Genomic DNA, 16374 nt, shown 5'->3' on the forward strand with positions numbered 1-16374 from the left:
GAGTGCCCTCTCACACTCTGTGACCCCTAGGGGGGTGTCGGACTGCCAGTTTCTGCCTGATCCCTGCAGGCAAGGCTGAGGGACCCCACTGGTGCATGAATCTGTGCACTGGACCTCTAGTAATGAGATAATAAAGGCTTAGAGAGGTTAAGCAGCTTATTCAGGGTTTACAGCTAGTCAGTGATAGATTTGGGATTCAAGTCCATGGCTTATATTCTTTTTAGCCTATGCTGCTGCTTGCTATGTAAGTCTTTAAGGACAGAATTTTGCAAATTTCAAAGCAAACTGGTAGTAGAAAGGTAAAGTAGAAGTATGAGTTTAGATTAATGTTCATGTTTCTGGTATGGGTGTGAGTTTTACTATCATTTCAGCAACAGGTAGAGCCATGGAATTCTAATACAATTTTTCCTCAAACGATATGTTTATAATTGCTGCATTCATTTATTATCTCTCACTCCTCAAATCCTCATCTGGCATTAGCACCTTGTCTCTACCAAACAGCTTCTGATAAGAACCACAATCATCTTCCTGGAAAGTATTACAGATACCTTTTCCCCCATTGATCCCTTCTAGCCCTCACCTACCTTTCACCTTTACCACACCATGTGTCAGTGGGTTTTGCATATATGCGTACAAGTCAAAGAACAGTTTTGTATATGCTTCCTGGTCTGCTTAAGTAACATTCAGAACTATTTTATACTCTCTTGCATTGGGACATTCTCATTATTTGAATTTCTTGCAATGATGCCCTTTGATTTTCTTCTTACTACTCTCTATGCTTATCAGGTTCATCAGAGTGGGCCAGTGAATATTGAAGTTGCTTAAGCTTAGTCATAGAATCTCTCATTTCTCACTTTTGATGTCTTTATTCACCGTTATGACTTCTATTACTAGCTAGTTATACAGAGATAACAGATGCACTTACCCAGGACCCTTCTCTGATACTCATTCTTGGAAATTTCAAAAGCATCTCAAATACAAGATATATAAAAAGTAAATTCATGATATTCTCTCTCATTTCTAGGTGTTTTTTTTTTTCAGCCTTCCTTGTCTCTCTGATTGGCACTGTAGATTTTACTAGCAAGGAACTTAGTAGTCATCTTGGACACAGCGTTCTTCTTCACCTTTCACATCTAAACCATCACCAAGTCCTGCCAATCAGATTTTGTAAATATTTCTCAGATTGTTTATTTTTTTGCATGTGCAATGCTAGAACAACATTTCCTGCTATAGTTATTGTTATAGAATTCTCAGTAGCCTACAAACTAATCTCCCAGCAATCTCTAAACTTTCCTTTAACCTATTTTCTATTGCAGAGTAATATTCCAAATATATTTCTGGTCACATTCCCCCTATGCTTAATACCCTTTAATGGTACATATTGTTCTTAGGAAAGAGGATAGAATTCTGACTATGGCCTTCAGCACCCTGAATAATGCAACCTTTATACCCTGCTCTCTTGTTTCCTCTTTACACCAGTCTTCCCTACTTTCTCTCATCCAGTGCCACCAGCCTTCTTCCAGTCCTTCATATTCAACATTTCTATACATTGTCCCTTTTGATTGGAACACTCTGTTTTCCCCTTCTTAATTAGATATTTCTACCCAGCTTACTTTGAGTTCATATATCATTTCCTCTAGGAAATTTTATTTGACCTACTTATGTCAACTCCTTCTATTAAGGACCTTAGAATATGTTAAGGGAAGGTCAAAAGAGTTCTTTATCTGTTGAAATATTAGTTCTCCAGTTGACACTTTTAATATAAAATGTGGGTGGATTAAATTTACAGATCACAATTGGGTTTATAGATCAAGTTTTTGAGAAGAGAAGAGGAGAGGAGAGGGGAGGGGAGAGGAGTGAAGGGAAGGGAAGAGAGAGAAGAGAAGAGAAGAGAAGAGAAGAGAAGAGAAGAGAAGAGAAGAGAAGAGAAGAGAAGAGAAGAGAAGAGAAACATTGATGCGAGAGAAAAATCAATAGGTTGCCTCCCATTATGTGCCCCAACGGGGGCAACTTAGGTATGTGGCCTGACCAGGTATCAAATCCATGTAACCTTCAGAGTACAGGATGACACACCAACCAACTGAGCCACATTGGCCAGAGCATAGAACACATGATCTGTAAAGCTTAAAAATATGATGGTCTTCTGCAAAGTCTGTCTGCTCTTTTTGCATGGAATTCTGTGTCAAACTTCCCAAGGCAAAGATGTGTGTGTATGTGTGTGTGTGTATTTGTGTATAAGTTTGAATATATGATAGTGTGTACATATTTATGGTTAAAGGTAATTGCCTTTAACCATAATCAGATTTACTTGTACCATTTTACAGGTTAAATAAGTGACAGAAAAATATTAGCAATAAAGCAGAGGTAGTAGATATGATTAACAATATATTTGGGGAGGATATATTAATGTACAGGGACTTGGAGAAAAAGAAAATGGAAAAATATTTTAAGTCTGTTGGACTATATGGATAATTTGTTTCAATTAAATTTAGTCTTGATTTGGTAGAAGGAAGCCTTTGTAGGCAAAGGTTCTTTGATACCCTGCCTTGTGATTTTGAATTGCCTACTTGCTTCAAAAGAATGGCCTAAAGTTGCTCTCATTTTCGTTTTATTAATTTAAATATTCCCCTATGATTTTTAAAAGCAAAAATGCTTTTCTTTATCCTGCCAAAATTATAGAAACAATAAACACAGTAGACATCGCCATCAAAACTCAGAAACAAAATAAACTCATTTTAGCTGAGAACTTTTTTCCATCCAGGATCAGAAAGGAATTTTTTAAAAGAGTATAAAAGGGGATAAAAGACAAGTATGTGGAACTGCCAGCCCCATGCAGAAAGAGGTCAAAATATTACAGATAATGTTTTATTTAAACTTCAACTCAGTTTTTATAATCATGATGGCATGGATACTTTTCAGAAAAACATTTGTTTGCTTCCCAATTAAAACAATAATATAGCCCATATTCAGATGGCAACAATGGACACTTGATTCCTCTCAGATAAGCACATTTGAATTGTAATCAAATTGAATACCTTAAACTTTGCAAGCTCTCTGAATGCTACCTCAACTGAGTTTCCTTCCAACTATGAAAAATGAAACTCTTGGATGAATACTGAGCATGCAAGGCATATGACACAACACAGTGAAGAATAATACATCTTGTTGGAGAGCTGTTTATTTATTGAAAATAAAATTCTATACTTATAGAATACTAGATGCCCAGTGCATGAATTCACGCACCAGTGGGGTCCATTGGTCTGGTCTGTGGGATTGAGTCGAAGCTGGCTCTCCGACATCCCCCAACAGGTCCTGGATTGCAAGAGGGTGCAGGCCAGGCCAAGGAACCCCACTGGTGCACAATCGGGGCTGAGGAGGGATGCAGGAGGTTGGCCAGCCGGGGAGAAACCATAGGAGGGCTCCAGGGCGTGTCTGGCTGGTCTGGCTCAGTTCTGATCCACCAGACCCCAGCAGCAAGCTAACCTATCAGTCGGAGCACCTGCCCCCTGGTGGTCAGTGCACGTCATAGCGATTGGTCAACCGGTCGACTGTCTGCTCCCTGGTGGTCAGTGTATGTCATTGCAAGCGGTTGAGCAGCCTTAGCATATCATTAGCATATTATACTTTGATTGGTTGAATGGATGACCAGACAGTTAGCATATTAGGCTTTTATTATACAGGATACATATTGTGGAGTAAAAGTAAAATCCACATGGATTTTCAAGACCAAATGTGGACTTAAAAAAAGGTTGATAGTTGTGATGGGTTTTCCTTCTCACTCTCCTTTGATGCCTCAAGGTCTTGATGGGAAAATTAAGATGACTAAACCATCACTTCGCTAAGGCTGTGTTCTCTGGCGGCTGACGCCACCTGGCCCTGGCTTCTGGAGTACATTAAAGAGACAACTCCATGACTGACTACAAATACTTCACAACCAATGAAAAGGAATAAATCTTTGAATTAAAGGCTGAATGCAACAATGACAAGGAAGAAAAGAGGAAGGAGGCTGTGAAGAAAGAAATTGCTGCTATGATTGTGGGGAAGGATGTTAACACTCTTTCCATATGTAGTGAACTGTATGCAGACTGTCAACCTGGAACTAAAGAAGCTTGTGTATCTCTACTTGATGAACTATGCCAACAGGCAGCCAGGCATGGTCACCCTGGAAGTCAATAGCTTTGTGAAGGACTGTGAAGACCCCAATTCTTTGACTCAGGCTTTGGCAGTCAGAACCATGGGGTGCATCAGGTAGACAAGCTTATAGAATATCTCTGTGAGTCTCTCCACAAGTGCTTGAAGGATGAAGATACCTGTGTATTGCCAGAAAACTAGCAATCTGCCTGGCAATATGCCATGATATCAATGCTCAAATGGTGGAAGATTGGGGATTTATGAATTCTCTGCAGGATCTCGTAGCAGATTCAAATTCAAGGGTAGCTAATGCTGTAGCAATGTTATCTGAAATCAGTGAATCACACTCAAACAGCAACTTATTCGATCTGAGCCCACAGAACATTAGTAAGGTGCTGACAGCCCCGAATGAGTGCTCTGAATGGGATCAGATTTTCATTCTGCACTGCCTGTCCAATTACAATTCTAAAGAATAACCAGGAGGCTCAGAGCATCTGTGAGTGGCTAATTCCCTGGCTATCTCATACCAACTCAGCTGTGGAGCTTTCACAGTAAAATTCCTAATGAAACGTATAGAGTTGTTACCCAGGTACTCTATTATAATATGGTGCTGAAGAAGTTGGCCCCTCCACTTGTCGCTTTGCTGTGTGGGGAGCCATAGGTGCAGTACATCATCCTGAAGAACATCAACCAAATTGTCAAAAAAACTGCCTGAAATCTTAAAGCAGGAAATCAAAGTCTTCTTTGTGAAGTATAATGATCCCATCTATGTTACACTAGAGAAGTTTGACATCATGATTCTTTTGGAATCCCACGTTAATATTGTTCAGATTCTGGCGGAACTGAAGGAATATGTTCAAAGTTTGGTGTTGACTTTGTTTGCAAAGCTGTTTGGGCTATTGGACGGTGTGCCATCAAGGTGGAGGAATATGCAGAACATTGTATAAGCAAATTGCTTGATCTTATCTAGACCAAAGTAAATTATGTGGCCCAAGAGGTGATTGTTTTAATCAGTGACATCTTCCACAAGTACCCCAACAAGTATGAAAGTATATTGTCACTGTTGTGAGAACTTGGATGAGCCAGATGCTTGAGCAGCTATGAATTGGATTGTGGGAGAATATGCTGAATGAATTGACTATGCGGAAGAGTTACTAGAGACTTCCCTGGAGGGTGTTCATGATGAAAGAACCCAGGTTGCAGCTCACTCTGCTTACTGCTTTAGTGAAATTATTTCTTAAGAAACCATCAGAAGCACAGAAACAGGTCTTGATTTTGGCAACTCAGGATTCTGATAATCTTTACCTTTGAGATAGGGGCTATATTTATTGGAGGCTTCTCTCAATGAACTCTGTCACAGCCAAAGAAGTAGTATTGTCTGAGAAGCCACAGATCTCTGAGGAGACAGATCTCATTGAGCCAACTCTGCTGGGTGAGCTAATCTGACACAGTGGTTCTCTGCCTCTTTGTACCAAAAGCTTTCCAATGCTTTTGTGGAAGGAAGTTATGGATCCATCACAAACACTTGCCACCACATCATGGGAGCACTGATGCAGCTGACAGTCCTGTTGGCACCACCACTACCACCAACCTGGAACAGTTTCAGGTTATTCCCTCTCAAGGTGACCTTCTGGGAGACCTGTTGAACCTTGACCTTGGTTCCCCAGTCAATGTGACACAAGCATCCGCCATGCAGATGGGAGCAGTGGATCTCTTGGAAGGAGGACTAGATATTCTTCTTGACAGTGAGCTTGGCGGAAGCATTAGAGGAAGTCTGACAGTGGGACAATCCTTCCATTATCAGTGCCCGCAACTATTGCTCCTTCACCTACTTTTGCTGTGGTCAGCAGTAGTCTGAATGAGTTATTTGAGTTCTGTACAGGGATAGGCATGCATATGGTGGATATGTGGCTCCTAAGGCTGTCTGAGTAAAGGCTTAGAGATTTCTGGAATATTTATTCATCATCAGGGGAATATCTATATGGAAATGAACTTCACCAACAAAGCTCTGCAGCACATGACAGAATTTGCAATCCAGGTTAACAAGAATAGCTTTAGTGTCATCCCCAGAACTCCTCTGGCCATACACCGCTGATGCCAAACCAGAGCATTGATGTCTCCCTGAATCTCAACATCTTGGGCCCAGTCATGAAGATGGAACCTCTGAATAACCTGCAGGTGGCTGTGGAAAACAGTATTGACACCTTCTACTTTAGCTGCCTCATCCATTCAATGTGCTTTTTGTAGAAGATGGCAAAATGGAGCACCAGGTCTTTCTTGCAATATGGAAGGATTTCTGCAATGAAAATGACCTTCAGTTTCAGATGAAGGAATGTCATGTAAATGCTGACACTATTTCCAGCAAGTGGCAAACAACAGCATTTATACTATTGCTGAGAGGAATGTGGAAGGGCAGGACATGTCCCAACCTCGGAAGCTCACTAATGGCATTTGGGTCTTGGCTGAGCTACGTGTCCAGCCGGGAAGCCCCAATTATGTGCTGCCACTGAGGGGAAGAGCTCCTGAAGTCTCTCAGTACGTCTATCAGGTCTCCGAAAGCATTTTGAAAAACTAATAGATTGCTCCTGTGCCCTCAGGCCACCGTGTGATCAGTACAAGCCAAGAACTCTTAACCAGAAGAAATTGTATTGCCGTGTAGAAGCTGGACCTAAGCACACTGAGGCCACCCGCCACTGCAGTGACTAGTCAAACTTGTGCTAAATGAGGGCACAACCTGCTGGATAGTTTTATCTTTCTGTGAACATTTGTTAACCATTGCTTCAGTCATTTCCCACCTCTTGCCTCCTGCTATCTGTCCTAACTTGTGGGCTTCTCCGTACTATGCCAATGGCTGGAAATTTTTCAATGAGAGCTCATTTCAAAAGCATAAAAAACCCAAAAATATGAAAGGAAAAATATCTAGGGGAAAAAAAGTTTAAGAAGCCACAAGTAACAATCTCCAAAGTTTATTTTTTAATAGAAAAATATAAAGTTAAGTGTAAGTGTAGTTATTCACAAACACATTCTTAATTTAAGATTTCTTCCTGAGAGACCCAACTGAATGCCAGGCCTTCCTCTTGAAAATGCAAAGATTCACATTCTGTTTCAAGAGGGAAATGGCATAATGAAAGAATATGGGTTGGGATCAGATCTGGCTCCAAATCTGCATACCATTATTTAATACCTTATATATTTACTTAACTCGTAGGCCTATTTCTTTGTCCTTTAAATGGGGACAGAAATTCTGTATTTCATGTTGTTATAAGAACAGAGACAAAATGTATATACATTGTAAAGCAAATGGTTGTTGCTACACATAAGGTGGCCATCATCATAATATCTGTTCTCCCTTTTCTAAGTGGACTAGAATTCTATTAATAATAGTTGACTGTACATTATTCATCTTGGTATCTTTAAGATATAATAAAATAGTTTACATATTGCTCATGTTCAATACAGTCTGATTTAGTTTTTATTAAGCCACTTGTGTTTTCACCTTGTATTGAAGATTTTTTTATATGAGCTTTTTGAGAAGACAGGCGATGCTTTCATTGTCTTAATGTGTTCTCATGCTTAGCAGACTCTTTTGGTCATCCTGGGAACGTGATGAATATTTGTTGAACTTCTTTCTTCAAACAGTTCCACTTCTAATTTAAAATGGGAAAATTGCAGGGGGAGCTGAATGACAAGAGAAATTCAGCAAGTATTCATCACATGCCCAAGATAATCAAAACAGTATGCTTCAGTGCGAAGATACATAAAGACAAGTAAGGCATAAGTATTATTCCCCACCCTTACTCTCATCCAAAACCCACTCCAAATTCAAGCTGTATCATTTTTTTTTCTCACAATGTCTCTCACATCCACTTCTCTTTTTCTGACTGCTTACTTCCTGAGAATAAGATTTTTGTAATTATTGTTAATTTATTTTAACTCCTTACTCTTTTCCATTGCACTTACATATCAATCTTAACTTGCTTTATATGATTAAATATATTTAGTTCTCTAAGACATTATAAAGTAAAGACCATCATAGAAGGTAAACAAGTAGTGCAGAATTTAAAAAATAGAGATAAAAGAGCAGATTTTTCAAAGTGGAGGGCAGTTCATGTGCAAGTGAAATAGTGTAAACAAGAAGACAATAGGCTACTGTTTTCAGAGCTATTTCAATATACATTTCCATGAAGTCTCGTACACAAACTCTACCCATATATACTGCTGCTACTCACTTCCCATTTGTTTGAATTACATGTCACTGCTCTCTCCAAGAATCTCATGGTCGTCTGAGCTGTTCTCTCTCCATATTCTTCAGCAGGGCTGCCTCTTCTGATAAGCCCTGAAGCAAACTTCTTTTATTTCTTAGGGTGACTATGAATTTCCTACCATTAGCACTTCCTACACTCCTCCTTAATACAAATGTACTGGTTTGGAGCAGCAATGTGCTGAGTTCAAAATACTTTTGTGACTCTCATTTAGGTATAGTAGGTCAAAATACTTTTGTGAATCTCTTCAGTTAGGTATAGTCTTATAACTATTTTGGTCAATTAAGTATATTTTAGGGTTTTTTGAAAAACAGTTTTGTTTTCTTACATTGAAGCTGCCTGTTTCTACTTTATTTTTTTCTGTCTAGAATGTGTATACGAGACAGGAGTGCAGTGTTCTCTTATAACTATGAAGTAGCAAATGTGAGCGGAAAGCCAACACTAGCAGATTGAGTGAAAATACGTAGTTCAAGGAAACAAGCTAAGTCTTGGAAGACACTGTTTAATAGCAGCAAAGCCCCTGGAGTTTTCACCACTGGATTTCTGGTTCTGTGAGAAAAGTTAACCTTTTTAAATATTTTTATGTTATTGTGGTATTATGTTTATGTTGCTAAACACGTTCTTAAATAACACTTTTTTGGTTGCCTTATCTTCTCATTCTGTATGTTTGTTTGTTTTTTTTGCAAAATTATCTATACACTAGAGACTCAATGCACGAAATTCAGGCAAGGAGCTTCGCCCTTGAAATCTCCTGGAGGTAGAAATTGCATCATTGGAGGGAGGTGCAACAATAATGTCTGCCCATTTCTTCAACTGCACCCCTGTGGTCAAAAGCAGCAATCAGAGCAGACAGCCCTGATATTTTAAGGACAGGATCCTTTTTTCCCCATTCATCATCCAGTAAACTCTGCACTAGCTATTCCATGAACACAGCTGCCAAGCCACATGGATGGGGTAGGAGATAGATAGCTTCCACTTTGCTAAGAAAATGAAATAAACCCAAATTAATTGCAATTTACTGTCAAAATTTCCCCCCTAAAAGTTGCAAGTCTTCAACAGCCTCTGGAGTTCCAAATAATTATATCAAGCAGATTCTGCCAGTGGAATCTTGTCCAAATCTGCAGTCAGACTCTTGGTGCTATATAACCTGCCATCTTCCAGAAGCCTCTTCTAGGTCTTTCTTTAACTTTGACAGTTTTTCTTGGTTGGTAAGACCCATTTAAAATTATTTTCATGTATCACAGGAATCTATACTTGAAACCTATATAATCTTATTAACCAATGTAACTCTAATACATTTAATTTTGAAAAATTAAAAAAAGAAAATAATTAGTTTCTGAGTGTGAGGTACTTAATTATTAATAAATCGCATGATTATTGTGATATCTTCTATTATGAGATATCTTTATTAAATGACAATCCTCATGTGAGCCTAATGCATTTATGCAAATATTACAGACTGGACCTTCTAGTCACTCTTAGATTGTACTGCTCATAGTGATTGGGAAACTGTACTGTGGCTTTAACCACAAATAAAACTACCGTAGAACCCTAAAACTACCTTGGAACCCAATATCATGGAGAATTTTTTCTTATTAGAACAATGGCAGAAAGAAAGATAAGCCAGTAAAGCCAAAATGTAAAACAGATAACAAAATTGTGACTTTATCTGGGATATTTCAGTTTGGGAATTTAGATGAGATGTTATCTGATGATGTTTAGATTAGTGTTTTCCATGAATATGTTCCTGATACTGACATTTTAGGCAGAACAGTATTCCAAGGTGGGGGGACACAAGCCTATCTATGATAAGTATATTTGATAATTCACCTAATTCCCAAGAGCAAATTCTGTCCTCAGTAATTTTGACATCACAAGAGCCTCCTGCACGTCCAGACACCTCCCTAAGGTGAGGACCACTTAATGAAAGAGATGGTGGTTAGGGTAATTAAAAAATAAAAAGGCTTTCTTCTAGAAGTAATCAAGAACATATCTGGGAAGAATTGAGGGATGCCCCAAAATTAGGTAAACTTCATAGGAGATTTCAGCTTTTAGAACCAACGAAGCCTCTGTTTAAAATAATAAAAGGCACATGCTTAAAAATATATCTAGATGAAATTTCTTAAAATAATTCTAGAAGGAAATGGGTTTTAATGGTTACTAGGTTAAGGAAGTCAAGGATAACTCAAAGAGATGCAAAAGAATAAGAAAGAAAGATCTCACAGGAAGCCTGAAATAAATAAACCAGAAAAAGTTAAGATGCAAAAAACTTTGACATATACTTTGTTCAGTTGCAGAAAGAAGATGAATAATAAAGCCAATTGAGGAACCACTCTTTGAAGATTGGGACAACTGTGGAATAGGATTACATAAAATTTGGACAGCCTAAAATACTAAAAGCATTATTGGGTGAGTTTCAAGGTGACTCAATTGTTGAAATGCAGAGGTTGCTTGTGCTGTGGGAAAAATGCTCAAGAAATTTATGGAATTGGAAATCTAAGAAAAGTGATAGGAACATTATATAAAACTAAAGGGGAAACAGGCAAGACCACAATTTATAAAAATAAATTGAGGGCTAGATATTGGCATGAGGAAACTTCCTCTAGATGGAATAACTCCATCCAGGAGAGGTAAGATGTTTTTGAACAGCTCATTAGAACTCAAACACAGGAGCTGTAACTGAAATGCAGAAAGAACTTTTAAATGCTAAAATAGCCCATCACCCAGTCATACAGTATAAAAAGTTGTGGCCTATGTTTATCTTGGTAATTCTGATCTGGCTTTTACTAAGAGAAGCCCACATTTGCCATAACTGTGTGCACATTTCTATAAAAACATGGGGGAAAACTGTGTTTACAATTTATATATGATGTGTGTTGCTTCTTGGTGCCTCAGTATTTAACCAATAAACACAATTTAAACCAATTCTGCTCAAAATGAAGACTCCCAGAGAATTTTAAATTATTTACTTTGCCAATTCTGTATAGTTAAATTTGAAGATATATATTAGAATGATTAATTTATGGATTAATACATAGAAGTTAAGAATACGAGCATGTCAAAGTTTCGAAATGAAGAGCAGGCATATAAATCAGAGGAACCCTAAAGATGAACATTCCTTCCTAGGAGAGGAATAATAAAGTTGATGGGATTCAGAGGCTTTGACAAACTGAAGATAGCCATGAATGTTTGAATGGGATCAGAGCACTATTGAGAGAGAAATAATTAATATTATACACATTATAAAGCTATGAATGGGCCCTAGCTCAGTGATCAGTTCGTTGGAATATCATCCCACACATAAAAAAGGCTGCAGGTTCGATTCTCGGTAAGTGCACATACCTAGGTTGTGGGTTCCATCCCCAGTCAGGGTGTGGGTGGAAGGCAACCGATTGATGTTTCTCTCTCTTTAGAATCAATAAAAACATATCCTCAGGTGAGGAGTTTAAAAAAAAGCTATGAGTTTTTTCAAAAGAATTATAAATTACAAAATTATCAGGAAAAATCCATTTTTAGAACTGAGATTTCAACTGGGATAATAGACAAATTTGATGAGAGACAGAACAGACCACTTCTATGGTCCTGACACTTTGCTAGGCCTGGGTGTCTGTCAGGTAAACACAGGGAACAGCAAAGTAGTAACAAATCAATGAGATTCATTATTGGTACTGGGGTTTTCTTTCCAAGATTAAAGGTATCCTTCCTAAGATTAAAATACTTGAGAGGTTATAAAATCTGAGCCTTTTTAATTCAAAGAGGCAAACTTACATTTGAATGGGGAGAAAGTAGGTCTGTGAGGTCCTCCTGGTCTAATAATTATTAAGAGTGTTATTAAATTAAGAATCAGCCCTGACCGGTTTGGCTCAGTGGATAGAGCGTCGGCCTGCGGACTCAAGGGTCCCGGGTTCGATTCCGGTCAAGGGCATGTACCTTGGTTGCGGGCACATCCCAGTGGGGGGTGTGCAGGAGGCAGCTGATCAATGTTTCTCTCTCATCGATGTTTCTGGCTCTCTATCCCTCTCCCTTCCTCTCTGTAAAAAATCAATAAAATATATTTTAAAAAAAAATTAAGAATCATCATAAAATTGAACAAAAGACAAATTGATAGAGGTTGAATCATGCCATGCCCATCTCTTGTATATTATTAAAACACTGGGAGGTTGGGGGAGATTTCAGATGTATAGCCTGTAAAGAAATAGATGTCTGGACCTACTATTCAAGTGGTTGGTCAGCTTGCATCTTGGTGGAACTTCTAGGAGGCCCTCCAGTGAACCATAAACAGTAGAGTATACCATAAAAATCAATAATTGAAGTGGATATACAGAAAAAGGATGGAACTGCCTTGTTTTCACACTATATATTAGCTCAATCTGTCTGTGCAAACACCAAATGGGACTCTAGAGATTCATGTTCAATTTAAGGTAGGGTAATGAAATATCCTTTGAGACTGTCTTGTCTTACTTGTTTCTGTATGCCTGTTAATACAGCTATGTTTCATTCTTAGAAGGGTTTCTTTTTGGACCTTTGACTAAATTCCATATACTATAGGGAAATTAAACTAAATATCAAATCCAATTGTTTTTATGATGATAGCCAGAGATTAAAATGGGAAATTTTTATAAGCAGAAAAGTTCTTGGGAAAAGAACATAGATCTAGCAAAATAAATGTTGGTCTATACCCCTGAAAGATACGGCAGTACAAAACTGCATTTGGGGGCATTTAAACAGTGGATATGATTGTTATTCTGTTCTCCACATTATTTTTTGGTGCATTTCAGGAAATTTCAATAAGTGTCAATAAAGAAGGCCAACAAGGATTTTAAAAAATGGTAGGATTATCTTATTAATGTTCATATTAGATGATAAATATAAAGAAATAAACAGTCCTCTGTGGTAAAAGAAAGTTCTAAAGAATAATCAACCACATCAGATCTGTTGGGAGAGAAATGGGTGCAGGCTTCAGCAGAGAGGGGGTTGGGGACTCCATGGAGCTGGGGTCCCAATGGCAGATCCTAGAGAGATGGACACGTCCTCGTCTGTGTCCGCCTGGTGCATCTTCTGTGGTGAAGTGAAGGCAGGCATGGGGAATAAAGGAGAACTTCGGAAACTCAGGGTCCACACAGGTGACCTTTGAAGCGATAGGGAGAGGATGAAAAGGGTGTCTCTGTCACCGCTGAAAACCCTTGGTGGTGGAGCTTCTGGCCCAGGTCTTTGAGTCCTTCTGATGCAGCCTGACTCACAGGTGAGGAAATGGGGAGCTTTCATTCATGTAAAGCTGATTAAAGAAAGAACGCTAAACAACCCGAACCAAAGATGTACCAAAGGAGAAGCATGGAAGGAAAAGGAAGAGGAGATGCCAGCATGAGAGGATAGGAATAACCAGAAAGTAAAGTGGGCTCATTGCCCTAAGTGGGGCTCACTCTCCCCACACTTCCCAAGTTAGCTACTTTGCCAAGTCCAGAGCCAGATTACCTGAAGCACAGCTGTCAGACCAACCAAGGCAGGATGCTGGGGATGCAGGGCTAACAGATGGCCAGCTTCCAGGAAATCAAGTCTAGGGGGTGATATTTTCTCCTACACCCACCAGCCAGAGTGACTTCATTGCCTGAGAGTATATGATGGAAGGATTCTGACAGCAACACTTTCTTTCAAAAACCAGATTGCAGAAAACGAATAATGATGAGGAGCCGATTAGTACAGTGTTTCCCCACGTAAGGGAAACCTGATTGAGATAGATGATAACAAAAAGAAACTTCTGTTCAGGGTGAAGATGCTGAAGGAAAGGTGGTGCAGTTAAATTAGTCCCACACAAGTCAGGAGACATAAGCACAAGTCCAGCTTTGCCACTTAAATACTGGCAACAACATGCAGTCCCTCAAACTGTATGGCTCTCAAATCTCTTGACTGTAAAATGGCATTAATACGATATGCCTATAGATTGTGAATATTTAATAAATGACAAAATATTTTGAATAAAAATAAAATTAACTCATTCCTGGATGGAAATGTGTACATCAGGATAAAGACAATTTAATTAGGTTAATGTTGAAATATGTACTGTCCTTCCTGTTTTTACTACTTCTGTTTTTACTGGACTCTGCCAGTAATTTAAACATAACATAATGAAATAGCCCTGCCTAAAGACCCAGATTGCATATAATACCCACTAAGAATAAATAGTCCATCGTAGAATAATGGCAGCTTTCTTGGGAAAGTGTCTACTTTTCAGGACCAAAGTTCACTCAGATTGGACAAGCATCCCAGTGTTTATTTCTATAGGTTCAGAGGAGATAACAGGTCTGACACTTAGAATTTAAGAGTAAGATACCTTCTCTCACAGTTTTATTCGTAACAAAATTAATATTTTGGCTTCTTTTACATCTATATCTGAGTTGGTTCTGAGTTTAGGAAGGAAAATGAGCTTAATATACCCTCTTGAATTCCAATATCAGTCCATGTTTTTTATATCCTGGACTCTAGAATATTTGTCATTGTGTCCATAGCACATAGTGCAGGCCTTGGAACAATGCATTTATTTTAGTACATTTAAATTTAATTACTTTAATTTCTTTTAATCCTTATAATGGCTTTTTGAGCAAAGTATGAAAAACCTGTTTTCAGAAAACTGTGGCTATAGAGGTGAAATGATGGAGACTCAAACTAATGCCTGTTTCCAAATTTTATCTCTCCTCCTTGTTTCAGGCTTCTTATCCACAAGGAGACGTTGCAAGTTAATGAACTTGTCATCTTGTTGAATAACTTGACAATGATGTAGTAATTCAAGATAAACTAAACAGACAGGGTGAGGAGCATTTTGGAAAGTCTTAAAACTAGATTAAGAAGTCTGAAATTATGTTGGTAAATTATTGAGAGCCATTGAAAAAAATTTGTGGAGACTTGAGATTAATTGTACAGGAAAATAGTAAATTGGAAGGTGGTAGACTGAAGCTTAGAGACAATTTTGGAGGCTGATGGACTGTTCTGGTATATGGGACTAGAGCAGCCTCAATAGGTTGATGGCAATGAAAATAGAAAATAATGGGAATTTTAGTCTGTTAAATGTTTTAAAAATTAAGAAGTATTACTCTTAGTTTGGATTTACGCTCTGTCTTTGTTACCCAGAAGTCCATCCAAGTAATTACACAGTCCCAGATTATTCATAAAACACTCAACTGATGCCAGAAAGTGCTCCATTGACTCACCATAAATCTGTGAGCAGAACCATGGAGTACTGTTATTTTTCAAAAGCAAACTCAATGTTCCCACATCGAAAGTGGTGTCAAGGTTATAGTTTAACAGCAGTTTAAAAATTAAATTTACACCAACCGTTAATCTTTCTCCGTAGGCGCCACTTTGATGTTGCTATTCCTCTGCTGGAAAGCCTTCTGGGATCCCCATTATCTGATTCCATAATAAGCTCATCATACTGTGGGCCCAGCCAAGGTTTTTATCCCTATCAGTGCTACCCCCCATATAAAATCCATAGATTTAAGGAAAAAATAAAGGATCACCGTATCTTACCTTATAAGATTCCCATTTTTTATTTCCATCTCTAAGTGAATCTGCTCATGTTTGACATTGTGTATCCTTGGGAAATTTCTTACACTTTCTATGCCTTTATTCCTTTTCCTTCTCCTCCTTGTTAAGTAGGTAATACATAAAGAGACTTATAATCATGTTTAAGAGATTGTAGGTGCTCACATGCTAGCTATATTATTTTGACTAGTAGGTATGATCTACTTCAAAATAAATAGTATTTCTTGAAGAATAGAAACGTCATATTTTTCCTTTGAAGTTTTTACAATTGATTTAACTAAGATATTATTGTTGTCATATTCTTTTTTTAATGTGAGTTGTCTGGAATAAGGGAAAAAGCTAATTCACTTAGTTTTTGAGCAGCTAAAGTTAGCAGATTTTTTTTCCTCTAAACAACTAGTGTGTCAGAGGGGACTTCATTCTAATAGCTATTTAAGCTATGTGA

At 38.2% G+C, this 16374-nt stretch overlaps 1 pseudogene; it reads left to right on the forward strand.

Annotated features, from left to right (window-relative positions):
* The first annotated feature begins 3909 nt into the window (after window positions 1-3909).
* LOC132226199 (AP-1 complex subunit beta-1-like) lies at window positions 3910-6706 on the forward strand (annotated as a pseudogene).
* Window positions 6707-16374: the final 9668 nt, after the last annotated feature.

Source organism: Myotis daubentonii, chromosome 2 (genome assembly GCF_963259705.1).
Source record: "Myotis daubentonii chromosome 2, mMyoDau2.1, whole genome shotgun sequence".
NCBI classification, from domain to species: Eukaryota; Metazoa; Chordata; class Mammalia; order Chiroptera; family Vespertilionidae; genus Myotis; species Myotis daubentonii.